The following is a 20,818-nucleotide window of genomic DNA, read 5'->3' on the forward strand; positions in this document are numbered from 1 at the left end:
GTTTGAACCTACGGGGCCACGAGAGGTGTCCCTACAAAAGCCTATCTCGGTTTTTCAATTTTCCCTACGGTTTTATTAGGGCAGCAATTTTTCGGTTGGCAAAAAAATCGTCAGTCTCACTCAATCGAATGTTGACGCGTGACCAATTTCTCATTCAGCTCGTCGTGATGATGAACTGTCGGCTCCAACATGTCCAACTAGGCATTATTACCCTACGCATGCTCCTATTTTTCCCCCCCACTCGGTTGAACGCTCAGGGTCATACCCTACCGATGTTGTCCCTTGAGCGCCCTAAGTGCTCAAAATTGTCAAACTTTGACGGGCCCTAACTCGAAATCTGTGGCACTTGTGAACGATCCGTTTGAACCTACGGGGCCATGAGAGGGGTCCCTACAAAATCCTATTTGGGTTTTTCAAGTTTCCCTACGGTTTTATTGGGACAGCAATTTTTCGGTTGGCAAAAAAATCGTCAATCTCACTCAATCGAATGTTGTCGCGTGGTCAATTTCTCGTTCTTCTCATCATGATGACGAACCGTTGGCTCTGACATGTCCAGTTAGGCATTATTACCCTATGCATGCTCATATTTTCCCCCCCACTCGATCGAACGCTCGAGGTCATACCCTACCCGCGTCATCCCTTGAGCACCCTAAGTGCTCAAAATTGTCAAACTTTGATGGGCCATAACTCAGAATCCGTGGCACTTGCGAACAATCCGTTTGAACCTACGAGGCCACAAGAGGGGTCCCTACAAAAGCCTATCTCAGTTTTTCAAGTTGCCCTATGGTTTTATTAGAGAAGCAAGTTTTCAGTTGGCAAAAAAATTGTCAGTCTCACTCAATTGAATGTTGTCGCGTGGCCAATTTCTCGTTCTTCTCATCGCGATGACGAACCATCGAATCTAACACATCCAGTTAGGCATTATTACCCTATGCATGCTCCTATTTTTCCCCCCCACTCGATCGAACGCTCAGGATCATACCCTACCTGCGTCGTCCCTTGAGCGCCCTAAGTGCTCAAAATTGTCAAACTTTGACAAGCCCTAACTCGGAATCTGTGGCACCTATGAATGATCTATTTGAACCTATGGGGCCATGAGAGGGGTCCCTACAAAAGCCTATCTCGGTTTTTCAATTTTCCCTACGGTTTTATTAGGGTAGGAATTTTTTGGTTGGCAAAAAAATCGTCAGTCTCACTCAATCGAATGTTGTCGTATGGCCAATTTCTCATTCAAATCGTCACGATGACGAACCGTCAGCTCCAACATGTCCAGTTAGGCATTATTACCCTATGCATACTCCTATTTTCCCCCCCCACTTGGTTGAATGCTTGGGGTCATACCCTACTGCCATTGTCCCTTGAGCGCCCTAAGTGCTCAAAATTGTCAAACTTTAATGAGCCCTAACTCAGAATCCGTGGCACCTGCGAACAATCTGTTTTAACCTACGGGGCCACGAGAGGGGTCCCTACAAAATTCTATCTCAGGTTTTCAAGTTGCCCTATGGTTTTATTACGGCAGCAATTTTTTGGTTGGCAAAAAAATCGTCAGTCTTACTCAATCAAATGTTGTCACGTGGCCAATTTCTCGTTCTGCTCCTCGTGATGATGAACCGTTGGCTCTGACATGTCCAGTTAGGCATTATTACCTTATGCATGCTCCTATTTTGCCCCACCACTCGATCGAACGCTCGGGGTCATACCCTACCGACGTCATCCCTTGAGCGCCCTAAGTGCTAAAAATTGTCAAACTTTGACGAGCCCTAACTCGGAATCCATGGCACCTGTGAACGATTCATTTGAACCTATGAGGCCACGAGAGGGGTCCCTACAAAAGCATATCTCATTTTTTCAAGTTGCCCTACGGTTTAATTAGGGCAGCAATTTTTTGGTTGGCAAAAAATCATCAGTCTCACTCAATCGAATGTTGTCATGTGGCCAATTTCTCGTTCTACTCGTTGCAATGACAAACCATCAGCTCCGACATGTCTAGTTAGGCATTATTACCCTATGCATGCTCCTATTTTGCCCCCAATCATTTGAACGCTTGGGGTCATACCTTATCGGCATCGTCCCTTGAGCGCCCTAAGTGCTAAAATTATATATAAACAAGCATTACACTGTAGACACATAATGATCATCAATATTTCCATGTATTGTATACACATAATTACCATTACACTTGCATGTGACATCCATGAAGGGATATGCAAACATGATTTTTTTTTCATTATCAATACAACTACACCAATGTACTCATGTACAGATACATGGACATTATCATCAATATAACTAAACAAATTTTCTCATGGACATTGTATATCATCATAACAATGTTACATCAATTCACATCCATATACAAATACAACATCCCACTTCATCTACATCAGACATCCTCATGTCCTAAGAGAAAAGCTTACGTACAGCAATGCCTGCATATAAATGAAGACCAAAATAAGTAACCTTTTTATGTGGAATGAATGTGCTACAAGAAACAAAGTATAACACTTAATACAAATTATTTGGCAAATTATAAATAGATCATTTGAACCATTTTTAAGACACACAAGATTGTATAATTACAAAACTTACCAGTTTCTCTGCAAAGTATACAAGCATAACTTTGAAGAAAGACACATGTTGATTAAAGCCCTTCTCACTGCATTTCTCTGCATGGTTGAAGATGAAGGTAGATATGGTCATTTCTAAATAGCAATACATTCACTTGACTTAATGTTTATGCACAAAATTCTATCTCATTAATGCACAAAGGAATATGTACCATCACCAAGAGAGGGTCTTGTCAATGACGAATGATCTAGCATGAACCTGTATTTTTAAGAATTGTTAGTCTACACATAAAATGCATGGATGAACATAAAGGCTTCATGATAATCACTTCAACTAAAATGCATGATAATAAATGAAAAGGTCGGATTATATAACACAAAAATACATCCCTTTGAATTATATCAACAGAACCTACTATGTTGACGCAAAAATCATAATGTGATACTATTGTATATCATCAAAAAAGACCTGCATGAGCACAAAGGTTTTGCGATAATTATATCATCAAAATTTGTCAAATAGTGTTCTCTAATAACATAAATTGTAAATCTCATCAAATGCATGATAATAAGTCGTGTTGCAAAAATACGTCCCTTCCGATTATATCGAGTGTACCCGCTATGTGATGCAAAAACTATGTTGCCAAAAAAAAGCATTCATCAATAGACCTGCATTTTCAACACATCCTTAATATACACGTAACAAACTTGATCATTAAGGTTTAATGATCATTGTTTGAAATGAAATACATGATAAAAAAATAAGGTACCATTAAAGACCTACTACTCAAGTGTGCCTCAAGGGTCATCTCTTTGCTTAAGAGTATCCAGTATTGCTTCATGATTAGCAGTAGTCACTGTCCATAGCTCTTTGGTCTTCGGTTTTGCTTGATGCTTCAACAACTTGACATTTGTAGCTATAATAAGGTGTGAATATATTATAATGGTTTTGTGTCTCTCATAGTCTTCAAATGCAGGTATTCCATTCTTTCTAATCATGTATGTTCACAACCAAGTTCCCACAACAACAACTGAGCCTGTAGGATATGTGAACCCGTCATCATCTATCACTGGTTGAGTTAGCTTATGTTTTCCCTGTACACATCGTGCCAACCAATATTCTGATCTCTCTTCATTCCCTTGCAGTACGATAATTGCAAAAACATGTCCTGGTTGTACAAGATCCGATAGACGATCATACTCAAGTGAACTTTCCATGTCATCATTTGACAAGGATATTGTTTGAGATAAAGGACTTAGATAGTGGGGAACCCACGTATCAACCCACTCACTTGACTCGCATTGATCCCAATCACACTAAACACAACTCTGACAAAAACAAGCCAACTCTCGTGTCCAAATGGTCCATGTACTTGCATCTGAGCTGAGAAATGAATGCATCTTTGAAGAATCTTTAATTTTTTGACAATCCAATCTATCTCCCACTGTTCCCTCCTCAACCAACCAAAAGAATCTTATCATTGTTGAATCAAGAGTACTTCCATGTGACAATGTTGAACTACACCAATCAACAATAGAACATGCATCAGAGAAATTTGCACCTAAAATCCTCAATTGCTCCTTAACTAGAGCTCTCTTCAAACATGCACTTGCTCCATCATGCTCTCCCTTCCCATGCCCTACCTCAAAAAAACACCAAATATGAGGAATACACCTCTCTACATGCATTCTACTCAACCAATAAAACATACGGGCATTCTTGAATTGACCTGTACAGTTATCTGACCAATATATATGTCGGTCAATTTCAATATCTTTCTCATGCGAGAACTCAAAAAAATTCTTGAAAGAATGTTGCACATACTCGGAGGACTGTGATCTAACATCACTCATATAAAAATGATACTCCTTGAATATCTCCCTATCCTCTTCTGTATTATCAGGAGCATGTCTATATGTAATGTGAACAAAAATAGCAATCTGGACTGAATATTATTACTGAGACTCTACCTCATTTTGTGGTTGCAATGTATAGTTCTCTACAAAATCAACCACCGATACAATAGTGCCAATCGAGAAAGAGTTCTTACGCATCCTGAACTGTTGATCCAACCACTGACACCTATGGGTGTTCCTTGCATACCTGTAGAAAATATTTTCCTTAAAATCCAAAATAAAATCAGCAATACTCACTTCTCTTGAGACTAATTCGCATCTAGAACCTTCACCTCCACTCTTCAAAGTATATTTCACTATCTCGTATCTTTTTTCTCAACATAATTTTTTCCAAACTCGTGTTCACTGCCCTCATGAAAACATGAAACAAACTTTGACAACCCACCACATTCTGAGCACTTCTCATTCAAACAATCATTTCTATAGAAATAGTAGTCATCATCTCTAGGGCATAAAAATAGATCTTGCAAGTCTCTTGATGATCTCAGAAATAGCATTGCACCACACTCCTGCAACATCTCATTAGTATGCATCGTAGAACGCATATGACATAAAATTTCATGGTACATTGAAAACTCCACATGGTACTTGCAACAACAAGTATTGTGAATCTTAAGAGGAACACAATAAAATGGTTTCAAAGATTGAAAGGCCCTTTGTGATATTTGCAAAGTTGGATGTAATTCACAAATAAAAATTGTACAACATTGTTTGGCTTGATTCCAAGAAATGTTTGGGATGCGGTGTGTGGTCTCGGTTGTTGATTCTTAAAACGTCCTTTACATTGGGTGACACTCTAGAATTAGAGTGCCAAAATTGTTGAATCTCCTCCTTCACATTGTAAGTCAACTTTCTATCAACACGTGGAAGCCTCCCACCAAATGCCCATGTATCTTGTTGAAGTGGATCATCAAGTCTTTGTCTTCATGCATGTGCTCTATCCAAAGTTTTACGGTTTATGTTAAAATCAACACAAGTTTGTCTCATTTGACGAGCCTTCCTCAATTGATGGCTTACTAAGGAGGTTGTAATCACTCTTCGAGTGGCTCTCTTATCTCTTTCTTTGGTATTCTTTCCAATAGAATTGAGAGCGTCAAATAGATTTTTTGCAATAATAGAATTTCTCTCCATCTTCTTGTTCATACGAATCTTCAATTTGTTTAGCAATGGTGTCATCTTTATCATTTTTAGCAATTCAACAAAGAGTTGGCATTGCTCAGTCAATGTCTTATTGCTAAAATTTTGGATGAAAAGTTGTGTAGCCCACAACCGAATGGTTCTTGTTGACCTCTTGCCTTCAAGATTCGCAATAATGTTCTCATCAATTTCAAATAACCATTTTGGGGTTCTTGAAGGTCTTGGATTTGGAATTTGTCTTTCATCCATGAGAGGGTCTTCATTTCTAAAGTAATTAGGTGTTACATATGGTTCACTTGGTTGAGCAATTCCACCTTCAATGTTAAAGTTTTACATATTTTCACCTCCTATGTCAAAAATTTCCACATGTTGAGCATTTTCACTATCACTTTCAACATTTTCAAAATTTTCAATATTTTCACTTTCAAAATATACATTTTCATTTTCAATAACTTGTGGCACATTTTCAAATTCAATTTCCTCTTCACTTGAAGTAACATTAGCATTATTTAACATACCTTGTCTTCTCCTCCTATGACATTCTCTATACACTTCAATTTGGTAATTTGAAAGTTTTCTTTTGCATTTAGACTTCCAACGACTACTACTCCCCATTTCCCTCCACACAAACACTCCTACATGATTGACAATGTAAGTTTTCACTTTAAGAATCTCCCAAAAGCACAAATTTGTCTCTACCTATTTGAAAACTCATGATCCTTGAGAGAAAATAGAATATGCAGACTGTGGGCCATTGGAATCCACAAAATGGCCCAAAAGGCTTTTTTTTCTTTTTTTTGGTACAAAAATCGGATATCCTATTTTAATGTATAAAAAAATTTCCTGTTGCCGCCTTTTATTTACTGAACTGCCACATTAATGGCGATGGCAGAAATCCGATATTCGATTAAATCCGATATCGAATTTTATTAGTCATATTTCAAAGAGAGAGAGAGAGATAGAGAGAGAGAGAGATTAGGGGAGAGGGAGAGAGAGAGAGAGAGAGAGAGAGATTAGGGGAGAGAGAGAGAGAGAGGGGAGAGGGTCATATGGTGTCCCATGCACCCTTATGACCTCTTAGGACACCATATGACCCCTAAGGAGAACATACGACACGATTTGGTGTCTTAAGGGGTCCTATGGTGTCGTTAGGAGTCATATGGTGTCCATAGGGGTCATAAGGTGTCTTGGGACACCATTGGACCCCTTAAGACACCAAATTGTGTTGTTAGGGGTCATATGGTGTCCTAAGGGGTTATATGGTGTCCCATGAACCCTTATGATCTCTTAGGACACCATATGACCCCTAATGGCACCATATTGGGTCGCTTTGGGTCATATTGTGTCCTAAGGGGTCATATTGTGTCCTATGACCCCTTAGGACACCATATGACCCCTAACGACATGATTTGGTGTCTTAAGGGGTCCTATGGTGTCGTTAGGGGTCATATGGTATCCATAAGGATCATATGGTGTATTGGGACACCATAGACCCCTAATGACACCATATTGGGTTGCTTTGGGTCATATTGTGTCCTATGACCCCTTAGGACACCATATGACCCCTAACGACACAATTTGGTGTCTTAAGGGGTCCCATGGTGTCGTTAGGGGTCATATGGTGTCCATAGGGGTCATATGGTGTCTTGGGACACCATAGGACCCATTAAGACACCAAATTGTGTCATTAGGGGTCATATGGTGTCCCATGAACCCTTATGACTTCTTAGGACACCATATGACCCCTAATGACACCATATTGGGTCTCTTTGGGTCATATTGTGTCCTAAGGAGTCATATTGTGTCGTTAGGGGTCATATTGTGTCCTACAACCCCTTAGGACACCATATGACCCCTAACGACATGATTTGGTGTCTTAAGGGGTCCTATGGTGTCATTAGGGGTCATATGGTGTCCCCTAATGACACCATATTGGGTCGCTTTGGGTCATATTGTTTCCTAAGTGGTCATATTGTGTCTTACGACCCCTTAGGACACAATATGACCCAAAGTGACCCAATATGGTGTCACTAGGGGTCATATGGTGTCCCAAGACACCATATGACCCCTATGGACACCATATGACCCCTAACGACACCATCTGACCCCTTAAGACACCAAATCATGTCGTTAGGGGTCATATGGTGTCCTAAGGGGTCATAGGACACAATATGACCCCTTAGGACACAATATGACCCAAAGCAACCCAATATGGTGTCATTAGGGTTCATATGGTGTCCTAAGAGGTCATAAGGGTTCATGGGACACCATATGACCCCTTACGACACCATATGACCCCTAACGACACAATATGGTGTCCATAGGGGTCCTATGGTGTTCATAGGGGTCATATGGTGTCTTGGGACACCATACGACCTGTTATGACACCATATTGGGTCGCTTTGGATCATATTGTGTCCTAAGGGGTCATATTGTGTCCTACGACCCCTTACAACACCATATGACCCCTTATGACACCATACCATACGGTGTCATAAGGGGTCCTATGGTGTCCATAGGGGTCATATGGTGTCCTACGATCCCTTAGGACACCATATGACCCCTTAAGACACCATATTTGGTCGTTATGGGTCATATTGTGTCCTAGTGGGTCATATTGTGTCATATAACCCCTTTAAGACATCATATGACCCCTTAGGACACCATATGACCCCTAATGACACCATATGACCCCTAATGACACCATATTGGGTCGCTTTGGGTCATATGGTGTCTTACAACCCCTTAGGACAACATATGACCCATAACGACACAATTTGGTGTCTTAAGGGGTCATATGGTGTCTTAGGACACCATATGACGCCTATGGACACCATATGACCCCTAGTGACACCATATGGTGTCATAAGGGGTTGTATGTTGTTCTTAAGGGTCATATGGTGTCCCATGAACCCTTATGACCCCTTAGGATGCCATACGACCCATTATGACAACATATTGGGTCGCTTTGGGTCCTATGATATCTTAATGTCTCTCTCTCCCCCTCTCCCCTAATCTCTCTCTATCCCTCTCCCTTAATCTCTCCATCTATCCCTCTCTCCCCTAATCTCTCTCCCTCCCTTTCCTCCCCTCCCTCCCTCCCTCTCTCCCTTTCCTCCTCTCTCTCTCTCTCTCTCTCTCTCTCTCTCTCTCTCTCTCTCTCTCTCTCTCTCTCTCTCTCTCTCTCTCTCTCTCTCTCTCGCATAATCTCTTTCTATCACTCTCCCCTAGTCTCTCCATATCTCTCTCTCTATATATCTCTCCCCTAAGCTCTCTCTCTCTCTCTCTCTCTCTCTCTCTCTCTCTCTCTCTCTCTCTCTCCCCATTCCCCCTCTCCCTCTCCCTCTCCCTAATATCATATACTAATTTATTTATAAATTAATATATTAATATATTAATAAACATTAGATTAATTATGGGCAAATCTAGTTAGAGAATTTACTGATTAAAATCGGATATCCGATTTGTGTAGTCAAATTTTCAAATTTCAAGTTTCGGCTTGGGAATGCTTTGGTATTTGACTTGGAAGTGACAAGCCTGGAAAGTCAACTGAAAAAATGTGTTTTTCAATATTCCTTGATTTTCCAAACTTTACACTAGTGGCTGACGACTTTTTTTGTAGCCAAATTTGATAAAACAAAAAGGGTTTTTTAAGGACATTCCCAGCTTTCCAACAATATAAGGCTTGTCTTATTTCAACTTTAATAAATAATTATTATTTATTTTCTAATTGAATTCTAACAATAGTCCTGATTGATATACTGATTGAAAAACACTCATAACTTTCAAACAGTATAACATTTTTTGATTCCAAAACATGCATCACATCCTATGCTTTGTCTACTATAGGGAAAAATTAAAAAAATTAAAAATTCATAAGGTTTTGACCAAGTTAAGGTGGTCAGATGTAGGAGTTTCTGAATTTCTGAAAAGCTGTAGTAAAAAATTCATAAATAATTATTTACTTTATAAAAAAAGTTTTAAAAAATGTGTGTCACATCCGAACATGAGTCTAATACTTATATTATAAATATTATAAAAAAATATTATGATTTGATTGTGATTAGGGTGGTCAGACATACGTCTACTTCTTATTTTTTTCCTGAAATTTTAGTACCACTGCATTGAAATTTGAAATTTTCATCAAATAGGATTTTTTCTTTTCCAAAAAACAACTAGTAGCTTAGAAACTACATTCAATTTTCTATATATTCTCTTCTTACATATTTTAAAAATAATGTTCACAACTTATTCAAATTTTCATGTCAAGTTGCATAACTCTGATTTTCTAAAATTTCATTGCCACTTAAGGGCCTGTTTTGGCACACCATGATCCTGCACACACCCTATATGTATATACACATTATATATACAATATCATATTATACACACTCCCAAAATTTAAACAAAAGTAGCACGTACACGCTATTTAAAGTTAGGATAAAGCGTACGCGCCTCTTGCACCATAAGTACCCAGTACGTGCTTTTTATACGATAGGTACCCCGTACGTGCTTTTGACTATTTAGACTTGGAAATAGGCCTGGATGACAACGCTACAGTTTGAAAGTTTGATTTCCCTCCATTTCCCTCCTTTTTGACATGTTTTATTTTATCAACTTGGTTTCTTGACTTTGTCATCATCGGGTTTACACTTCATCAAGTGGGTATTTCTAAAATTTCCACCATATTTTCACCCATATTTTGAGCTTTCCAGCCATTTTTTTTTTTTTTTAATTTGAACAGAAATAACATTATTATTGAATTTCGTTTACCTGTCTCCATAGTTCTCACAGACATACGTGCACCATTTTTTTAATAATTTTTTATATACTTATCCAAATTTAAAAAACTTTATATATTATTGTAGTGCACTTGATTTTTAAAAAAATTTTAAAAATGTATTTTCAATTTTTTAAGTGCAACTTATGCTTCTCGCACGAACAGGTACCTAATTTTCAAGATGTGCTCGAATGGAAAAATCATTAAAAAAACTCAATAAAAGACTACAAAAAAATACACATCTTCTAACCAGGGTCTAATTTTTGTGCGCGAAGGATTTGACCCCCTTAATCGTATCCAATTTTGAAAAAGTTTATTTGTTTGGATACTAGATTCAGAGTAATACAATATTTGTTCTTTGATTATCTTCATATCTTGAGTGGATGACTTTCAAATTTTGTCTCCAAGTTCAAGTTCACCAGATTTCAGAAAAAAGAAAAAAAAAAAAAGTGTCCACTTATACCCCCCTTTTTTACCACCATCTTTGTGCACTTACCCTGGGCCTTAAAGCTATCTCCATACAACCACCATCGAGGATTGTATAGGCACACTTAAACCTATGAAGTCAAGTGGAATCGATGCCTTGCACCTACATCAACTAAAACACACAAAACATGAACGACAAATATATGCATATACATATACAACTAATCATGATATATGCATACGAATGTCAAAAATCATAGTCTATTCTCCAATAAGATCACTTGAAACACATGATAGTACATCGTGATACATTATAATCATAAAAAAAAACCATAAGCAATAAACCCCAATCTCATCAATATGTCCTCATATGCATAAATCACCGACATCATCATCAATTCTTAAAATATAGAATCATCATGAATAGTCCTCCATCATAGATCAAGTAAGTATGTCCACACACACACCTAATTGGATGTCACGCACATATAGTCATTTTGCATGAACAACCTCCAACAAATCGATCGAGTATGTCTACTCCTAATAGATAACATGCAACTAAAGTCAACATAAATCCAAAAGAAACATAATCAGGAAACACACATGGAAGGTTTTACCCTAGATCATTATTCATTCCACCAAAAGAGATCACATAGTAAACATGGTTAGAAAACCCACTTGTCATCTACACATTACATCATTATTAGAATATCATCAAATTGTGACCTCCTCATTAGAATAATCAAGATATTTTCACATCATATCTAGGCATCCTAATATACATATAAACAACCAGAATATTAAATTCATTAGAAGATGATTTTAACATCACATGAATTCTCATCTATTCAAATGACATGATATCATCCCTTTTCCATCTAACATCCATAAAAACATAACCATGCTACTTCCAATAATTAACTATATTACTACAAGTATTATCATCATAGTCACCATTATATCTAACAAATATCTCTATCTACATTGATTATCATTTCAATATTTACTTCATTTTCATCTAAGTGTAGGTTCAATACCATAATACCTGCTTTATTATGTTAGGGTTAGAGAGGTGTTACAAAATCCACCAACAAAACTAACTCATGAAAACAACCGTCATGGGTTTTAAAAAGGCTCTAATAACCTTGAGAAATGTTGCAACAAGTAAAACACAAATTATCGACAACCTACAAATGATAGAACATATGGAAATGAACTAGAGAAATCCTATTTAAAACAATAGAGATCTCCCACCATCTCCTACAAATCAAGTCTTCACCTCAATATAAGACACCGCCACCTCTATAGGATAGATCTGCAATAGACAGAAAAGAACCACCCTTGACATCAACCTCGAAAGAATAAGAAGAGTGTCATCCAAATGAAAGCCAACCATACCTCGCATACAACATCTCCCACCATCCCGTGCAAACAAAGTCTCCACCTCAATAGGAAATATATTTAGAAAATATCCAAGCAAAAATAAGAGAAAAAAACCACTCATTACCTTCCACTCCACCTCAATAGGAGCAACAAAGGTATGGAGAAATTCAAGTTAGTGAGAGCCTCTAAAGATAAAAACCACATCATAGGAGAAAAAAACATCCTATCAACAAAAAGCCCTAATCAAAAACAAAAAATGGGCCCTTGAAAAATAGCAACCACTAACAGCCCCACCAATAAAAGCAACCTAGGGGGAAGTGATGCAAGCTTAAACCAACAAGAAAAGAGAAAGGGGGTGCCACAACATAGGAAGAATAAAAGTACAATTGTCTTGGAAAAATTTTTGCCAAAGATAACACCACCCAGAACAATCCAAGTATCCATACTAGCTAGGGACCAAACCCTAACAAAATTGCCTAAAGAAGGGCCACCAAAAGCATACACACTAGAGGAGCCAAAGAAAGGCTCACCCCCAGACATTGATCACCATGCACTAAGACAAACAAAACATAACACCTAAAAAGAATAGGACGACCATAAATAAGCCAAGAAAGTTACAACCAAACCAACAGTAGGAGATCTAGCACAAAATAAATCCATAGCTACTAACACTGGTTTAGAAAACATAGAAACCCTTTGCATAATAAAAAGCTCAAAGAAGCACCTCCCCACAATGGAAAAAGAACACATCCACAACACACGACTAGGGTCTCAACAAAAGCGTCGACAACAAACACATCATAGCCACCACTAACATTGTAAGCCAAAGACAAAACTCCCCAAACAAGCAACGAAGAGAAAAACTCCTCTCTACCAACCCAGGTAGATCTATTTACACAAATAACCTCCTTGATCCAATATCACCTTCGTTGACGACCCTCAAATCCAAAACCCTTTTGCCATCAAATTCAAACCATCCTACATAGAGAAAGGAAAGAACAAAATATTCCAAAAGAACGGGAGCAAAGAAGAATTTACACAAACGGAACACAAGCAAGGAAAAATCAACAACTGACTCACCATCGATAAGAAAAATCTTCAAGAAACCCTAATCATATTTGTGTCTCCAACGAAATCAACCACCACCCCTACAACAACATCTATAGTTGACTCACCACTAGAAACCATAGAGCACTCCCCATTGTACCCCCAACTTGGACAAACACCAAGGAAAAATGGAACAAAGACAAGACAATAGGGTCAAATCCAACAACAACAAAGCCACCTCCTCTATCAGCAGCTAGCACTATAGTGTTGTCCCAAATCAAAATCCTAGCTCATCCCAACATCCTCCATACTTTTGGCAGGGTCATCGATAAAGGCAACTCTGGTATAGACATCCACAAGATAAGTTTGAATAGTAACCAAGCCTTTGTCATTGTCATCCCTTTCCTCGTCTCTACCATCATTTATGGTTTTAGAAACACCTACACCCACTCTCACCGCTTCTGCTCTTGCCATTAATCTCTATTACGATCATCTCCTTCATTGTCATTGCCATCGTCTAGGATTTCAAAAACCCTACACCCATTCTCACTACTCCCATTCTCGATCCCATGAGGATGATATCGATGTAACTTCACCCCCTACTCACTTTAATGCTCTCTCTTTACTCATAGCAAATTGCATGAGCATAGATGTTAATCAAATTATAGTCAAAACAATTTATGATTTTGGTTTCCACAAAGAACTCATGAATCCTAAAATTATTGTACTTCATTTTGATGTTCGTCAACAACAAGATAAGCCTATTATTAATAATTGAGGTGTTCAAAAACCATCCTAACCCATTAATTAATTTCTAAACATTTCAAATAAACTTACTCAAAATAATGATCTTGGTCAAAATGTCTTGTAGCCACCAAATTATCATGTGGTCACTCATAAATAAACCACCCATAACAAATAAACAACAACCGTCCTACTTCTCTTCCTCATGCTCAACCCTTCTTCCCCCAGCTTCTCATTTTTCCCAAATTTTTGTGAGTATGATCTTGTTGAGTAGCTTCACATTACTCTAACTAAGATATCACTTTGGGAGTTAATACAAACTTCGCTTACCTACCACAGGATGCTCCAAGAGGCTCTATAGAAGATGGTGGTCCCATCTTTTATTAGGTTGAATGATGTAGCAACCTTGTTTGATTATATGCATGCAATAACGATGAACATATTCTTCTCACCCCATGAGTTACCTTCTTTAGAAGTTCAAAATCATTATGATCCTCTGATGATTGTAGTTGGCATAAATAAAACTAGAAGAAAATATACTCTAATTGATATGGATCAAGTCTTAATGTTTGCAGCATAGGTATTTTATCTAATATTGGTGTCAACACATCTTTGATCAAATTTGATTCTCTTTCTATTCGTAGTTTTCACAATGTTGATAGACATTTGTTAGGTATAATCACACTACCAGTTTAGGTGGGACTCATGAATTTACCTATGTCCATCCATGTTATGCTCAATTTCTTTCATACAATCTTCTTTCATATAAATTTCATATATAATAACAAGATTCATACAACTAATAAACAAATTATTAATAATAACTTGATCTTGAACCTCTCTAAAAGTGGGTTCTCACTCCCCTTCATTTTCAAATTTCAAACTCTCGCTTGACTCTACAACTATTAACAATTGCTTTCCTATAACTTATTAGTATTTGATATCTTAAATATGGGCTCAGTATCGCAATCTAGATATGGTAAGTTGAAACCTAGTGCTCCTAAAAACTCTCCTATACTTATTGTGAACTCCTCTTCCTTTGTAGACCTATTGTGTAATCCCTCACGCGGTGCTCCTCCTAGTGGAGCTCGTAAGTACCTCCCACATGCTTCCTCTGCTATATTCACTTAAGTTAAACTTTGGTTTTTTTTCCTTTAATTAAATTAGGCTAATAATAGATTAATTTGTCTCATTCATTATGATCGTGACACTAGGCGCATGCCAATTTAATCTAGCCTTTAGGGTATCGCATCCAGTGTTTCATCCATTCATTGTAATTGTATCTCCACCCATTTGAGTGTGCATAGAATTATTAGGTTGTCATAGAGCATATTATCATTGCTTGATATTATATTGTGTGACAGGTGTTTTTCTTGCAAATGATTCTTAGCTCTTATGGTTGTATAATCAACTTCCACATGGTATCAAAGAAAATTTGTCAAGTTCCTATCCACATGCTTGAGTGATCCAATCTCCAATGGATTTTTGTTTGTGCACATTGGGCTCGAGCAAAGGTTGTCATCATTTTTGTAGCATCCCAAAACTGTAAGATTGACTATTATTTTGTCAAAATCTGAGCAGTTAAAATTTTCGGTCAACTTGGTTGACAACACAAAATTCAAGTCAAAATCTAGAGGTCCACTTTGGCATAAAACAGACATCACCATTGCACTTAAAGAGGTCGAAAACTATAAAATTTCTTATAAATTTGTCAAAATTGGAGATTGTTGATTTTTTTTGCAAAAAAAATTAGGACATAGAAATCTATGTCATACCATATGGATCCCTATGGCCATACTAACCCTCATACTCCTAGTGAAAAATTCAAACATGCAAAACTACAATTCCATCACTAAATTTAGTTTTTGCAAACAAAAAATCTAGAATTTTGTTAAAACTCAAATTGAGTTTCAATTTTTTTTCAAAGAGTCAAAGGGGAGAAATCAAATCTTTTTGCGGCACTCATACCAACTTGCTACATAAGGAATGTACCTTTTTTATTTAATGCCTCATTTGGTGCTTTTTTGATAGCCTACTAAATTTGACGTTTTTTTTAAATTTAGCAAAGCTCCTTTATTTTTAGCCCTCTAAACCCTCAAATACATAAGTTGTGTGTTTTTGCTCATTACTTGGTCATACATGCTTGAAATCATGCAAATAAGATATCATCAAAAAGTTGGTTTTGCCAAAAACTACAAAAAATTTATATACCAGGTCTCCAAAGTTATACTTCACTTTTTCACTTCTAAGGCCATAACTTGCACATCCAAACTTCATTTTTCAAAAACCAAATATCATCAAAAAGCTCGTAGAGTCCTCTATTCATATATGCAATCATTTTTTCTAGAATATTCACCACGTATTCAATGATCTCCATTTATGTCATTTCTTCATTTTTTAATTTCTCAACTTATACAAGTTCAAAAGGGTTCATTTTTCTTGCTTTGGGGGGTAGAATCGCCATCTTCCAATTTCCTATATTGCCCTAACCATAGCATAATTTGAAAACCAAAATCTGATGGTAGATGCCTCTATTGAGATACTCACACCCCATAACTATCATAGTTGGAAGACCAAAATGACCAGCTTGCTTAGGTCTAGGAGTTTATGGTCTTGTTTAGATGAGACCCAATCCAATTTAACCCATTGGTTTGAGATCATTCAATGTAGGGATAATATGTATGAGGCTATGGGATTGATTGGCCACATGATTCAAACAATCTCCAATTCCATATTGACTCTTGCACAACTCCTAGGGCTATGTGGCTCAAATTTGAGCAAATTATTGGGGGTATTAATGAGTTTCGTGCACTTCATCTTGAGATGGATTCGATATCATTAACACTTGGTTCATTTCCTTCCATTGAGTACTTTCTACAAAAATTCAAATCCAACAGATCATAGTTGCAGGGTTGTGGTAAGGAGTAGACTAATGAGTGCATCTTACTAATTCCATCAAGGATTTGAGGATAATTTTAGTTCAATTCTTCCTCTTTCTATTCCACCATGGATGCTTTGGGTACCAAATTCACTATGCCTTCATTTGAGGTATTTTGAGAGCACCTAACATGAGAGCAAGCCAAGTTGTCTCAGCTTGTTTCAATTTTTGCTTCCAAATCTGAGGACTTGGTTGCTCAAACTCCTACATCTATAGGGAAACAAAAGAATAAAGGTACACAATCTTCTTAGTCGGCTTCAGAGTCACATGCACATGATTCAATTTCTTCCACCTCTTCCAAGATATCTTCATCAAGGAAGGAAAATCCTTCCTTAAGTGTGCTTATTGCACCAAGACATGACATTATGAGCATTGGTATTATGTAAAGAAGATTGATGAAATAAAAGAACTTCAAAAGAATCATATCCAATTGCCTTCATCTAGTGCATCCTCTTCCACCATATTAGGCCCTAAAAATTCAGGGTTAGCATCTATTGCACATGGTGAAAGGGAAGATTAAAGGCCATGTTGTCTTTGCATCGACATATCTTCAATCCTCCAAGTATCTTCTTGATTCAAGAGCTTCACATCATATAGCGTCATCAAAGGATATGTTCTCTTCTTTTGAGCATCATTTTTTTCCACAAATATTGATGGGTAATAACACTCACATCAGTGTTAATGGAAGTGGTTCTATTGAGGTTGAAAATTGCACATTCAATAATGTTCATTGTGTCCCTTCATTATCTTCCAACCTGCGTTCCATTAACCGGATTAATCATAGTGGGATGAGAAAGACAATTGCGTTCACCCCTAATTCAATGCTCATTAGAGATCTGCATAGTAGAGAGCTTATTGTAGTTGGTAGTGTTAATAATAAATCTTGATTGTATGATTTCTCTCATTTTTTCTCCCATTGATCATGCAATTCTATTGACTAGTCCTATCTCTCATGCATCAAGAGTAGATCAAAACTCTAAAGAGAGGTTTGGTTATTTGAACCTATGTGTGCTTCAATCATCCATAGTGGTTCCTGAGACTTGTGTTGGTCCTCCTCTGTCTCCTGCTTCTTCAGAGTTAAGTTCAATTTTGAAGGTTGATTGTTCCCTTCCAGTTTCAATAGAGTGGGATGAGTATTTACTAGATATTGCAACATTATTTGATACATCACACACTCCAAACATTGCAATGTTATTTGATACATCATGTACACTCCAAAAAATGGGGACATGATATAAGATATTCCATTCCTCCTAGATGGCAATTTGAGCAATCCTATCATCCCATCTTTAATGCCTTTAGAGGTTTCTAATTATTTATCTTCACAATTGTTTGGATTTTCTTTAATTAACTTGACCTTTTTCATACACTTGGAGAGTTGAGCAATCCTCCATGGAACACATCATGAGACTATTCCTCCCATCTACTTTTCATGGAGTTGTTTCTATCTTGTCCATTTGATTTGTTTCTTCCTAAGGGGAGGGATTTGGTTTCCTACTCTTGGATCTCCATCAACATTCATCCTTGAGCCTTCATCTTTGGCATTGGAGCTTCTCTCTTATGGGGGGGATACATCATCTCTTCTATTTTCTCTTATGGGGGGAATCTTGATTGTACTTTTGTGATTGATTCAGCACTTGGGGACATCTTGAGTCCTTCATGCTTGTCACATGTACTTTCTTTTTCATTTATTTTTCTTTCTTTTGTAGAGAATTTTTGTCCCACGAGGTTTTCTCCTTTTCTCCATTTGTGAGAGATACATTGGTTGCATGACTACCTAATCTAGTCATTTATTAATTAGGCTCCTTAATTACTTGTTCACTTAAGCTATACTTACGTGTTGTTTTCCTTTATTAAATTAGGCTAATAATAGATTAAGTTGTCTCATTCATTATGATTGTAACACTTGGCATATGCTAATTTAATCTAGCCTTTAAGGTTTTGCATTGTGGGTTTCATTCAACATTTCATAAAGATTCATTCATTCATTCTAATTGTATCTTCAATTATTCAAGTGTTCAATAATATAGAATTCTTGGGTTGTTATAGAGCATATTATCTTTACTTGATATCTTTTGTGTGACGGGTGTTTTGCTTACAGATGATTATTGGCTCTTGTGGTTGTAAAAGAAGATACAGTTGTGATTATGTCCAATTTCACATTTCAAAAAGAGTTTCTATTGATATGATAATCATCTCATTGTCATTGATTTCAAAAAGAGAGATTTATTGGAAAAGGTAGAATAACGCTATTGATATCAAGACAACAAAGTTCTCGTGCAAGGAATGACAAAGAGAAAAAAAATCATTCAATTTTGGCAATTATAAAACTTGACAGGTGAGAATACTCTCACAAAGAAATCAAAATGAGATGATCTTCATTTGGTATCCATGCATAGAGAAGGAATATTTGAAGACACATAAAAGAGTAATGGGATAGCTAAACAAGTTCCTAACTTGTTAAATTCAAGTAGATGATCCCGATTCTCTTAAACAGCCATAGAAGGAACATGTCACCCAAACAACATAGAAACAAAGGGTGGAGAGTTAAGGAAAAAAATTATTAGAGCAAGGGGGAGCATTAGAGAATATTTGATAGGGGGAGAAGTATATTCTTATTAGAGTATAAGTGAGTATTAACCATAACGAACATGAATTAATCTTTCGGATAATCTATGTGGGGACAGAATTTTTAATAACCATCCCTTTTCCATTTATGTCAAAGGGGGAGAGATCTAGAATGGAGGAGAGTTAGAAGAAAAGAAAGAGAATAATGTTGCTATCCATGACAAAGGGGAATATTTTTGGAAATGTTTTCATTGATGTCAAGGGTATATAGACAATTTGAAGTTGTCATTAATATTAAAGATTAAAACATATTATTATTATTATTGTCAAATTGTAAGTGAAAGATTGTTGAATTAACCAAGAATGATGTCAAAGAGTTCATTGAGAAAATATTGATAGATGAAATAGTTGTCATCATTATAATTGATGTCAAATGATATTTATGTCAAAGTACTCTCAAGAAAATTGTAAAATAAGTTGAATGGATATGATATTATTTAGATATCCTAATAGTATCTAGAAAACCAATGTGATTTAAGGTTTATAAGTCATGATTGATTTTTTTACATAATATCAAAACTAGTGGCTTAAATCTATCTACACTATCCAATATACTCAAGGGGTCTCATAAAAGTGTGGACGAAGCATTTTCACAAGTATTCAAATGTGTCTGAAAGAGTCAAATAGGATATTGAGTTTATCAATGATAATGAGAATTCAAATTATTTGGTATACAAGATATTATCAATAGACATGTTTTATTGTTTTAGATAAGTTTCTTGTATATAGGCAATAATTTGTGAAAAAGGAAGATATATAATGTGGATAATTATAAGGATGCTAGTTTGAATACATACATAGGAGAAGAAAATGATGTTTGGAGGCAATGATTACACATTTGTATATAAAAGCATGAGTATATAGTTGTGAATATTTTTAAAGGCAATAATTATATTATGAAAGCATAAGACAAATTTAGAAGAGACAAAAGACAAAAGGTGAATAAGACAAAGATTGAATAAGGAAAAAATTCCCTCATATAAGACTATTTTTTCCTTATCTAATGCAAGAAAAGGGTGTGAGAAGGCAGCATTTCTTTATGAAAGATAATAATTTAAGTTTATTATGAAGATAGAATTTAAGGTTAACAAAGAGTAGTGATTAGCAAAATAAAGAGTCGTGTCTTCTTAATTGGACATCTCTTTCCAAAGAGATAGATCTCTTCGTAGGAATATGAAGATATATATTGGCCAAATAAATGTGTGAAGTGTGTGATGAAAATAAAAAAATATATACATATCAAATAAAATA

Source organism: Cryptomeria japonica, chromosome 10 (genome assembly GCF_030272615.1).
Source record: "Cryptomeria japonica chromosome 10, Sugi_1.0, whole genome shotgun sequence".
Lineage (NCBI taxonomy): Eukaryota > Viridiplantae > Streptophyta > Pinopsida > Cupressales > Cupressaceae > Cryptomeria > Cryptomeria japonica.